Source organism: Lactuca virosa, chromosome 2, assembly GCF_052849685.1.
Source record: "Lactuca virosa cultivar CGN04683 chromosome 2, Lactuca_virosa_CGN04683_v6, whole genome shotgun sequence".
Classification (NCBI taxonomy): Eukaryota; Viridiplantae; Streptophyta; class Magnoliopsida; order Asterales; family Asteraceae; genus Lactuca; species Lactuca virosa.
The window spans coordinates 33241215-33254928 of NC_136427.1; the positions used below are offsets into that span (position 1 = coordinate 33241215).

The window sequence follows — 13714 nt, forward strand, 5'->3', positions numbered from 1 at the left end:
GGGCCGGGACTCGTGGAACCCGCGATTCCAACAACTGCTAACTTTGAACTAAAAGGCCACATACTCGCTCAACTCAAGGAAATCCCATTCTACGGGAAAGATCACAAAGACGCATACAAGCATATCGAGGAGCTCAACGACATAGCCGACTACTTCAACATCCCTAATGTACCTCGCGAGACTGTCTTGCTTCGTATGCTACTAGTTACATTTAAGGGAGCCGCGAAATATTGGCTGAAATCACTCCCTCCAGGGTCTATCACCACATGGGCTAAAATGCATGAAGAATTCATCGATCAGTTTTGCCCCCCCCCCCTTCCAAAATTGAAAAATTGAAGAAGGAAATTGCAAACTTTGAACAACAAGTGGGAGAGTCACTTTATGAGGCGTGGGAAAGGTCCAAAGGCTTGCTAAGGAATTGGCCCCACCATCATCTTAACATTCAACAAGAGGTCTCCATTTTCTATGATGGAGTAAACGTGACGACTAGGAAACTCCTTGACTCCCAAGGACCACTCACGAAGAAAAATCCCGGTGTTATAAAGGAGCTAATTGAAGAATTCTCTAAGCATTCTAGAGAATATCATAATCCAAGGAACGACTCAGGTCGAGCGGTGGTGAACTCAGTCAATGATAGTATGGCAGCCGTGATGGCTAAATTGGAAAGTATGGACTAAAGAATGACAAAGATGGATCAATCCATCCATGCCATCCGGGTGGGATGTGAGAACTGTAGCGGGCCTCACTGTGACAACCCGAAATTTTTTTGCCTTGTAAAGTCCAGCCATTCAACCCAACTGAGTGTCAGACTCATTTCTGCTATCAGTTAGCCTTGTTTAGAGTCTATTTAAGGGTTAAAAGCTCAATACATTCAAGCATTGAGTATAGGATCGGGTCGCGTAAGTTCTTAGCCTTGAAATCAAGCCATACACTCCATGTGAGGGAGTGTACGGTCGTACACATGAGTGTACGGCCGTACACATATGTGTGTGCGGCCGTACACCCATGTTGGTCGTACACCCCCTCCAGAAGAGTGATATCCCTTCATTTCTAAGCCATTTCCTCAGTTTCCAAGTAAAGAACATCAATTTTCTCTCTCAACTATCATCAAGCCTTTCACCCGATCTTCAAGAATGTAAGCTTTCTTCCGTTTTCTTTTGTTGTTATTCTTCTTAACCTAGTAACACTATTTGATTTCTTCCATTGCAAATCATCTTTTGGCTAGATCTTCAAATCTTCATCCATTTCACCAAGAACACCAAGAACACCCACTTGTTCTTGGTGATTGTGAACCTTCTTGAGCCTCCAGATCGTAAGTACTCTTTCCCTATGCTTAGTACCTGATAGGAACACTAGATTAACACCCTAAAAACGACCAAAACTCAAGATCCAAAAGGAGTGTACGGCCGTACACTCATGTGTGTCCGTACACCCCTCAAAACACCCCTAAAGGGCCTTCAAAGTGCAAACCTAACTTCAAACACTTGATGAGCAATTGTCCCACAAGCTTTCCTATCAGTTAAAGACCCTTTTGTGCACTTGTTACCATGAGTGTACGGCCGTACACTCCATGACCATACACCCATGGCCGCACACTCCATTTAGTGGCCGTACACTCCCCTTAGATTAATCACATGTGATTCTAACAGTTGGTCCAAGTGTTTCCTAGTCCCTAAAGGTGTTTCCTTACATGTGGTTGCTTCTAAACACTATATTTATGCCAATATATGCCATTATATGTCATTTAGGACTCATTGTGTCTCGGGACTTCATTTGTGTAACTTCTCATCCTTACGCGCTTATTCTTTTGAATCACCCACATAAGGTGAGTTCATACCCCTATAATAAATCTTTTAAACTGTTTTAAATGCTTTTAAGGGAGGGGGGGGATACAAGTTGAACACAATGATAATTGTGTAAATGTTTGTTATAAACATCTTTCAAAAGATTGCTTATGTCTTTTATAAGTAATCAAAACATTTCAAAAACTCTTTTTAAGTTATGTTACTTTATAGTTTATAAAACTCTGTTTTTAAAGTACAATCATAACTTAGTATATAAATGAGTCTTTTTAGTAACAGTTCAAGTTACATACTAGTAAACTATAATAGGTATAGTTTAGGGGTTCAGTTCATACTAGATGCTATAACATACTATAAAGAGAAACAGGGAGGTAGATACAATACATGATAACATAGAGAACATACTATAAAGAGAAACAGGGAGGTAGATACAATACAACAGAGAGACATATTATACACGATAACAAAGAGAACATACTAAGATACTATAACAGAAAACCAAATCATGATTTAATTAATTATACTAATGATTCCCGATAACCTAGGAAGGGAACGTATCACTAACTCATTGTTCTAAACAAAAGGTGATAATAAAAGTAGTATAATGGATATATATATATATATATATATATATATATATATATGGTGCATCTACAATATGCCATGATTTATATATATATATATATATATATATATATATATATATATATATATATATATATATATATATATATATATGGGGTACATCTACAAAGTACCAGATTTATTTATAAAGGGGTACATCTACGAAGTACCGGATATTAATAAATAAAACACATAAATATATACGAAACTCACAACAGTATCGATAAAGGCGTTAAGAGTATAGGATTCATTACTCCTAGTAATTGTCTAATCAATAGATACTAATAACATGAACAAGTAATTCAGTATGTCAATTTAAAAGACAACTGTATACTTTCATTTTCCCATTACTTTCATATTGTGAAAGTTCCACTTGAAAGTTAATGCAAACTATTTTCGAGTCAAGATAGTTATAAACTAGGGAAAACTTACATCTTTTCAAACGACAAACATAACAGTCGAGTCTAGTACATTCGGTAGAAAGGGGCCTATAATGCTTTCCGCTTCATTTCCTGTTCCTTGTTTGGTTGTGGGCTTAGAGCAGATTCACCCAGCCTACTATCTATCCGATCTTAGCTATATATATGTTCCGTATACACCAAGTAATTATAAGGGGTACCAGGTATGGGCCAGGTCATAGGAAACTAATTCAACGCACCGTTTCTAGTACAAAACATACTTTTCAAATAGAACGTTTGATAAACAAAACTAGAAACTTACGCAGTAAAGGGTTTAATCCATTTTATTAAACCAGTATAACTTAAAGGACCTTAAGTGGTTTATTCTATAATACCTTAGTTTATACATCAGGCTTATATATAATTAATATCCGATAGGTAGTTGGATGTGTGCTTCCCGCCTCATTTCCTGTTCCTTGTTTGGTTGTGGGCTTAGGGCAGATTCACACAATTAACTATCTGTTCGATATTAGATTATATATAGCTAGTATAAACTAAATGATTATAGAAGGAACCACTGTGGTTACCATTTTTACTAAAAGAAATAAGGGTTTTCTTAAATAATCTTTTGATCAAATATAAAGGAACTATTACAGTTAACTCCGTGAGTACCAAGTGAATACGCCAGGGTTATATACAACGACGATCTAACAAACAATGGGATGTGTGCCTTCCGCCTCATTTCCTGTTCCTTGTTTGGTTGTGGGCTTAGGGCAGATACACACAACCGATTGTTTTTTTACTCTGGGTTTTATATAACTTGTATCCATTTAGTACTCATAGAAAGGATTGTAGAGTCATTTTTACTTATCTTTCATCAAAGCAGGAAATATAGGATTTTCTGGAGGAACGGGCGAACTTTTCTAAAACAGAACTTACAACTTACTACAACTTCTTACAACTTACTTACATCACTAAAATCTTATGAACTCACCAGCTTAAATGCTGATCTACTCTTTCAAAATAACTTGTATTCTCAGGAGACCAGTAGACAGGTACGCGCACTGGGATTCAGAAGATGGAGCAGTATAGCTTCATGTCTTGTTTTGTTATTTACTTTTTGTCTATGTTATGTTAACCACATACTTTGTAAACACTTTATTTCTAATGAAATGGTTGTTTATTACTTTGATTACTATGATGCATGACTTGTGATACTAAACATGACGTCCTCCACACCAGAACGTTTCCGCCGTTCCGGTTTTGGGGTGTGACAGATTGGTATCAAAGCATTGTTTATAGTGAACTAAGTATATCAACCGATAAAAGATATACAACTATAAATACAATGGGGCCGAAAAGCTCTGGATAAGAATATATTTTAAATATATAATGATACCTTATAAAAGTATACATACGTGCTTATACATATATACATACTAGAACAAGTATCACAAGAAGAACAGAACAAAAGTATTTAAAGGTTGAACACTGCGGTCAAACCTGGACAGTTATGTAATCATAGCTAGGATCAATATAGCCTGATCAACTATATTCATTCGAGATGTGACCGACATGTGTTTGGGAGTGATATAGTGTTGCAACGGTCTTAAAACTTACCTAACGCTAGTGAAGGGATTTCTAGGTCAGTACATAAGGATAAGATACTATGGGTGTATTTTATGATACTATAACACGATAACAAGTTTAAAACATAACAAGTACATTACATTAAAAATACTATAGGAGTATTTTACGCACTATATAAATAACTTATGTGATAACTTAAAAGACTCTTACGGATAGGTTTATAATCTTGCAATGTATACTCCCAAGGTTATATATAATTGAGATTTTATAGAATTAGAATTTGTGATCTACGCTTCACTACCTGTTCCTTGTTTGGTTGTGGTTTTGGAGTAGGATCACTTATTCGAAGGTCTATTTAATCTTTAATAATATACAACTTGTATACATTGTGCATCTATAGGAGGACTCTGTAAGGATCACCCCATAATGTTTCACTTAAATCTCATAGATTCTTTAGACACTTCCATTCTCGCACGACAAACCCAGATAGATGTAACCACTTCCTCATAGCAGTCAATAGAAGAGTCAAGGAGGAACAAGAGTAGGTTCATGAGAAGTTTTCAACGAAGGATCAACCTAAGTAACCAAAACGCCTTATGCGACACACTAATAAATAATAATCTTGTATAACTTAATGAGTTAGTGGAAACACTGCTCACACTATGTGTTAGGATTATTTTCTTTGCATGCAACTGGTAACAGTTATTCAGGTCACAGATATTCATTCGAGGATAGCCACTTCTGATTTATAAAGTTTATTAGGTATAGACTCTTTTATGAATTGTTACCAGAACCCTGTGGAGGTCAGGACCCGATACACTCAGAACTAGGATAACCTAGCTTTCGGCTTATATCCACTGCTTTAGACTCACGAGATCATTCTTCGCCATGCAACAGATTCATGTCTTCACAAGGAGGGAACCGACCAACAGGCGAAGCACCAATTCTGCAAATAGACTCCGCTACTTTTCAGGCTGCGGTCACAACTGCTGTGACAGCCGTTTTGGCACAGTTCAATACTAATAACGCTAGCGGAAGCGGAAACGGTGCCAGTTATGCTAATCACAATGGTAATCAAGGGATTTATACATATATAATGTAATTACTGATGCATTTAATAGTCTCGTAAATCAAAAATGTTTTGACACTCCATGTGAGTTTTATAACCATGCTATTGACCCAGACTGCCTGTAACAACGTTTTTCAAGCGTTGAAGTGTTATGACCTTTGTCACCCCATACCTGCCGGTCTAACTGTAGCTAACAGTTTAGGTGCGGGATTATCAATCCCGTATAGATCTATACACAAGTATCACGCTCTCCCTACAAGAGATTGTGGTTTATAATACATGACTTGAAATGCGTACTTGAGAGTACGGTGAAGCCGAATGTCTCACAAAATTTAGTATCAATAGATTTACAGAATGAAAAGTCCAACTTTCTTGTAAATGTAAGTGTTTCCTTTTTATAGTGTTTGTGTAAAATGTCGTGAATAACTTGTAAACTATACCCATTATAGTTTTTCGAAAGTGTGTTCCATTTTATGATAAAACTCGGTGTAATACCAACTTTGCATGTCAAGTGTAACGTTGGTAGTAATATTGTTTAACATTTATAAACAAAATGTATGTTAGGGTCGAAATGTTGTAATAGTCGAAGTTTGTATTTAGGGTCTTCGAACATTTTTGTAATGTATTTTACTAGGGCATAATATTCGAAGCTTCATGTTTAGTCCTTAGTATATTTTTTGTACGCTTTTCTCTTTTATAAATAGGAGTGGTTACTAGTGTCTTAGTAACGAAGTCTTTACAGAATATTCATTGTACTCTGTAAAATTTGCAAAAGCGTAATAGAGCCAAACAGATCATATTTACATCGGTGTTCAAATCTTTCAATTCTACTTTGAATTTACACTCTAATTCATTCAATACTTGATTCATTGTCTCATCAATTGGTATCAGAGCAGGAATCATATCTCTGATCTGATTTTCACTTTGTTCAAAAGGTTTTTGAGTCAACTTTTTGATTCAAAAGTTTCCGCACTTTTTGAAAGTGAAAAATTGTTTAGATCTAAGTCTGTGATTCGATTCTGCACTTAATTCATTGAATCGAGTGTTCTAAGAGTGATTGTGATTTGAATCATACAGTTTGTTGTCAAATTCTCAAAGTTTCTTCAAAAATTCTCAAGGATCTATTCCGTACAACAATGGCGTCATTCAATCTGAATTCCATGACTTCATTTTCTCATCTTCTAGGATCATCCACCAAAATTCCTATGCTCATCCCTGAGTATTACGATCAGTGGGCTGATCGTATGCAGGATTATCTCAATGGATTGGATGAAGAACTGTGGAATTGCATTTCTGGCAATCTCAATCCACCATCGAATGTTTAACCAATTGGTTCTTCCTCTGGAAACTCTGAAGTTGAAAATCAATCTGATCGTCTGAAAAAGCTGGAGAAAAGGTGTGTAAGAGAGCTAAGAGGAGCTTTGCCTCCAGTTGTTTACAACTACGTGAGGAGTTGTACAACTGCAAAGGAAATCTGGAACAATCTCAAGGAAAAATTTCAGGGAAGTGAGAAGACGAAAGTTAATTCTGTGAAGCAATGTTTAGTGGAGCTAAAGGACTTCAGACAGAAAGATGGTGAAACAATTGAAGTTTATTACGATCGTCTTAATGAATTGATATATCGATGCAATCGATATGGTATCACCAGATCAACTATGGAATTCAATATGATATTTGTTATGGGACTTCGAAAGGAATGGCGTAGTGTGAGCATGATGGTGAAGAATCAACAGAGCTTTGATATGTCAACATTGAATGACTTGTACAACCAACTTAAGACTCATGAAAGCGAAGTGAACGAAATAGCTGAAGAATCGAAGGCTATGTTGGGAGGTCCACAAGCTTTGGTTTCGAAGATATCTGAAAAAGATGCTGAGAAAGATGCTTCGGATGAAGATGAAGGGTTCATCATGAACTCAGATGATGAGGCAGTTGCCTTTTATTCAAACAATCGTGTGAAAAAGTTCTTCAAAAAGCCTTTCAATCCGAAGGCAAAGTCGTCTGAGGCAAAAGGGAACTTTCTGAGTAAAAGTGCTGGGGAAGAGAAAAAGAAAGATGAGATGAAAGATTCGAAGCCTGTTGAGGGAAAGTCTGAGAAGAAGCTAAAGGCAGATGCTGGGATTGATTGTCATTATTGCAATGGTGCTAATCACCTTGCTAATGACTGTATGCTTCGAAAAAAGGATGAGAGAAAGAATAAGGTCAAGGATGAGGCGTACTATGCTGAAACGTTGGAGGAGGTTCGTGCGAAAGCCAAGAATTTGTCTCTGGTTGCAAAGGGTGCGAATGAGGATGAAGATGGTACTTATCAAATCTGGTCATCTGGATCAGATGATGAGGAAATGCGAAATCCAACCCATGGAGCTATGTTTGCAAAAATGGAGGAAGAATCAGAGGAGGAAACATACGAAGTGCATGGAAGATGCTTCGTATCAAAAGCTGCTGACAAATCACCAATGACTACAAAGGTACGAAACATTCTTGAATCTTTTAATATTCCAGTACATGCTTATAATTCTGAATTAGTATCTTTTGATGAAACTGTTACTTATTTTGATTCGATTGTGGTATCTGCTAGCAATGAGGCTAAGAAGCTGTCAATGCAATTGCCAGAGACACAGAATAAATTAGATTCGAAAATCACTAAGATAGATTGTCTAGAACTTCAAATAACGAATATCATGGTTGATAGGGACAATTTATCTAGTGATAATAAACTGTTGTTAGCACAAAGAAACATTTACTGTAATGCTGCTAAAAGATTATATGGGAAAATAACTGAACTTCATCATTCATGCGAAATCAGTAAAGAACAACATAGAAAATTGCTGCCATTTTTAGCTTATGAAAGAGCTAAGGTAGATAACATTTCGTATGACTGTGAAAAAGAAATAGATGATTTTGACAAAGTTCCGAATGACAAGTATAGATATGGAATTGTCAAAGTTGATGAATGTCTTGATTCGAATGATTTAGTTAACAATGTAAATGATACTTTGACTAAATCTGAACAAATTCACATTTTGAAAAAGACTGAGAATTCATCATCTGATTCTCAATCTAATTTTGTTGTTATTGAAGATAATTCTGACAATATTAGTGAAATTAGTGCGCTTGAAGATGTTGATTGTTCTCAGTTGTCTATTGTTAATGTTGCTTCGAATTCTAAAGGGAAAGAAAAAGTTAAGGATTTGATAGTTGAGAAAGAAACTGATATTCCCTCAACTTCAAAAGTTAGTGAAATGAACTTCGTGGATCTCAAAGATTACCAAACTGATGATAGTGATGATGAAGATGTAGAGAAAGTTTCGAAAGAAAAGAAATCTTCAAAGAAAGAAGTAATTACACGAATAGTTGTTGACCAAGTGTATGGTGATACACAACAGTTCGAAAAAGTGATGAATGAAAAAGGTGAACATTATCTTGAAACAAACACGGTGGTTTTTCCAAATTTCAAATGCACAGATGATGTCATTTTTCCACATCAAGTTTTCGTAACTACCGGAAATGTTGAGAATATCAAACCAGAGTTCAAGAAGATGGTTGAGGAGGATAATTCAAAAACAACTGAGGAAGGTTTTTTCGCAAATCAAAACACAGTTGAAAACAACTTAACAAAGAATTCATATATTTTTCAACGACAAAAACCACAAAAACAATGGGTTGAAAAATCAAAAGTTGAAAAAGAGAAAGTAATTCGTGTTGAAAAGGAAAATAAAAAAGTTGTCAAATTAAACTCTAAGGAATTTAAAGATCAAATTGACAAATTTTCGAAGGAAAACAACATTTCAAAAAGACAAGCGCGAAAGAAAATATTTTGGCAAAATATTGAGTCTCAAAAGATGTCTGAATCACAATCCATCAAAAAGGTTTTCAACGTTAAAAATGATTCCTTTTCAAAAACTCAACAATTATCTCAATCAAATCAAACAAGGTCTGAAGTACATAAGCAAACAAAGTTTTCGAAAGTTTCTGAAACTAACAAAACAAGAGATTTTTCAGAAAGATCCAATTCAAATCAAAAGGTTTTTCAACGTCAACATTTTAAATCAAAAATTGATACATCCTATGCTTACTCTTATGTTACCAAACCCAAAGTTGATTTTGTACCTCAAAAGCCAAATTTTCCTAATTACACAAAGAAATAAACTATGAGGACGTCAAGGGAAAAAGGAATGACTTCAAGGAAGAACATTGATCATTGGCTTGACGGAAGAGGAAAAATGTATCAGTTGATCCCACATTATTTCGAAAAAAAGTGGGGAATCATCTAATACTTGTTCAAATTTATGTTGATAATATTATTTTTGGCTCGACTGACCCTGCTTTGTCTAGAGAATTCGAAGAATTGATGAAAAGCAAATTTGAAATGAGCATGATGGGAAAAATCAATAATTTCCTTGGATTGAATATTCGTCAAAACAGAGAAGGGATTTTCATTAATCAGGAAAAATATACGAAAAATCTGTTAGAAAAGTTTGGATTGACGAATAGCACAAAGCTTCGTGTACCAATGGCAACAAGCATAAAGCTAACACCATCGTTGGACAAACCTGCTGTTGATATAACGTTGTATAGGAGCATGATTGGTTCATTACTTTATCTAACAGCAAGTAGACCTGATATCATGTTTTCTGTGTGTAATTGTGCTAGGTATCAGATTAATCCACGCGAACCACATCTTACTGCAGTGAAGAATATTTTTCGTTACCTTAAAGGCACAATTTCGTTAGGATTGTGGTATCCTTCGAAAACTGGATTCTTCGTTCAAGCATACTCAGATGCAGAATTGGGTGGTTGTAATCTTGATCGAAAAAGCACAAGTGGAGGATGTCAATTTCTTGATGGCAAATTAGTCAGCTGGCAGTCGAAAAAGCAAACGTGTGTGTCAATTTCCACAGCTGAAGCAGAATATGTGGCTGCTGCTGCTTGCACTTCGCAAATAATATGGATCCAAAGTCAATTGCGTGATTATGCAATTAATATGAAAAAGATTCCATTATATTGTGATTCTCAAAGTGCAATAAGAATTTGTCATAATCCTGTGCAACATTCGAAGACTAAACACATAGCTCTTCGTTATCATTTCATTAAAGATCACGTGGAGGATGGAAACATTGAAGTACATTTCGTGAAAACAACTGATCAGTTAGCTGATATATTCACGAAAGCTTTGGATGAAAAATCTCTAATGCGAATAATAGAAGGTCTTGGAATGATCGATGGCAATTCTGTTCCATGCGAAAAAGAAGAATGATAGGCGAAAAAGAATGAATCAGAGGCGCTGAATAAAAAAAATAACACAAAGTCATTCAGCATTCAGAGGTTACTGTTCATGGTCAACGCTTCGACCGCTTCGAATTCGCATGATTGTCACTTATTTTCAGTGTTGAGTTAGTGGTTACTGTTCATAGTCAACGCTTCGATCGCTTCGAATTCGCATGATTGTCACTTATTTTCAGCGTTGAGTTAATGGTTACTGTTCATAGTCAACGCTTCGAACGCTTCGAATTCGTACATTTGTCACTCTTCAAGGAATGCCAAATATTCGTCTGTTTGCAACAAATTCAAAAAGATTTTCTTTTGTTTTGTCTTTAAATTTTCGAAAAATCAAAAATTCAAAAAGATTTTCTTTTGTTTTGTCCTTAAATTTTCGAAAAATCAAAAATCCAAAAAGATTTTCGTTTGTTCCGTCTTTATTTAAAAAAAAAAAAAAATTCAAAACAACAAAAATATTTTTATTTTTAGACTTTTGTTGCAGATTATGATGATGATTCAGAGGGGACAATGCAGGCAGTTTTAGGGTCAGGTAAAATTTTTCGTATGAATTGATATGTTTCTCATTATTCGAATTAGTTAGGTTGTCCCTAGAAGCATGCTGCTGCATGTCGTCCAAAGCCTCCATGACTCAATGTGTGTGTACGAAAGCCTTAATGAAATGTTTCGTACGAAAATTTCTTCCCAATCAGGCTTATATTCACATTAGTCTCTGAGCGACCTTACTCTTCTCACAATGAGTTAAGAGTTTCCTGTTTGGTCCAAAACATAACAGAGGTACTTTTCGTGTCTTACACCAATCTTTTTCATCCAAAACATTCTTACACGATCACACACAAAGACGTATATCCGAGAGGTCTCTGATCAAACCCATCGAGACTTAGATATATAAAAACTCTGTGTTTATGATCTGACATCATGAGTCCGTGATGGAAGTGAAACCCAAAAATCTTACAAATTAAGGAATTGACGGGGAACATTGTTCCAGATATATACGAAACTTTTGTTTCTGTACCAATGTTCGAAACTCCAAATCATATTCATTTCGAATGAGTGGTCTTGATCAAGCATTCGAAACCCATGATGTTTGTTACCCAACAAGATCCAGTATACAAATTTTTTATGAATATGATTTCCGTGTGAGTTTCATTCGAATGTCCTAGTCATGTTAAAATTTTTCAAAGCCGACTTGTCACTGACTACACTGGTCATACAAGTAATTTCTGTTACACTTTATCACCTTATGTTTAGGTTGACATGTAACAAAATTTTGAACCTACCCACGAAGCATTCTTAAAAGAAGCCCTTTGATACTTATCAAAAAGTATTCGATTGTAATTCATGGGAACATACACAAGCTGTTGATCATCTCTCTTGATGATTAACGAAGCAACCTTTGCCCGGGGTTTAACTGCCTTCGTGTCAAATTAAAATTTTGACATCACAAAATTAAATTTTTTTTTTTGTTGTTTGTTGTCTAAACTTTCTTTGGCACACTACACACACGAAATCCTTGAGGTTCTGAGTAATACCAACTCAGGCTGATGATTTCGAACATCTGGCAAATGACTTCGCTTTTTATCCCAAAAGTGAAAGAGCCTTGCCTCCATTCGAAGGGTTCTAACGGTTACAATTCTATTAAGGGGATAATGACAGGCTGTGTATACGTGACGTATGGTATTCTGCCCGGTTTTCTAGGTGATGTGACAGGCACTTTTTGACGCATGGCAACCTTTCCGCTGTACAGGTCCGATTTTCAAGGTGCCACGTCGGATCTCATTAAATGCATCCCGCTTCAAATTCAAATCATTTAGGGTTACATATAAAAGGGGGTTCAAGAGTACTTTATACGTTTACGCAATCAAAACTCAAAACTTCCCAAATTCCCTGTTCTTCATCTTTTTCAAACCCTAACAATGGCGACTACTGCTCATGTCGATCCTTCTACTGAAGATACTTCTTCTGCACCAGTTATGAAGATTCAATCTACCAATTATTATGTGGATGGTGAACTTTCTCAATGTCCAGAAGAATTCAAGATGCTTATTGTTTCTTTAAAACACTCTGTTTTATCCAAAGCAATGTTCAATTCCTTTTCTGTTCCGGTATCCTGGCTTTCTCAAGCAGGATCTACTGCCACATACAACAAAGCCTCTGATTCGATTACTTTTCACCTAATCAATGACAAAAAGGTTAGGCTTTCCAAGAAACTGTTTTGTCAGATTCTTGACATTCCAAATACACCTCCTTTTTTTGAATTTCAATTCTCCCAAATAATTTATATGTTTAATGAAATGGGATATCAGCCCCCATTGTCAAAGATAAGTGACTTTAAGAAGTCTGGTCTTCCAAAAGTATGGAATTTTTTGTTTGGGATATTTTTGCGTTGTTTAACCGGAAGAACAGTTGGATTAGATAAAGGAAGGATGGAGGTTTATGCCATGGGGGTTGGTTTATACTATGATCTTCCAGCAGACTACTCTACACAGCTATGGAAGGAATTCCAAAAAGGAGTAGAACATACGAATGTTGTTCATGGCATTTCGTGTGCTAGGTACTGGAGTCTAACTCTGCAACATTTTTACAACAAGGAAGGCATCTTGGTTTCAAATGAAGAAGATAAGGTTACTTTTCAATCTTATCACTTTCCGAAGGAAGTTGTTGACAATGATGATGAATTTCCAAACGTTGCTCGGATTCCAGACGCGATGCTTAAAAGGGTGGATCCTACGAATCCTGTTTTGATTGCATATCTGAAAACATTCGATTCTTCTATTCCTACGGGAATTTTGTTGCCACGCGACGAAAAGAAGACCAAAAAGTCGAAGAAAGCTAATCCTGCTTCACCTGAAAAGAAAACGAAGGGTTCAACATCCTCTAAATCTCCAAAGAAGAAGACATAAAATGTTGCAGTGACAGTTGAAGCAACACAAGTGATTGAGCCAATAGTGGAA

At 35.9% G+C, this 13714-nt stretch overlaps 1 non-coding gene across 1 annotated transcript; it reads right to left on the reverse strand.

The window, feature by feature from the left end:
• Positions 1-329: 329 nt before the first annotated feature.
• Positions 330-436, reverse strand: LOC145162048 (small nucleolar RNA R71). The gene has a single exon (XR_013738903.1). It is a non-coding gene; the product is annotated as a small nucleolar RNA R71 (small nucleolar RNA).
• Positions 437-13714: the final 13278 nt, after the last annotated feature.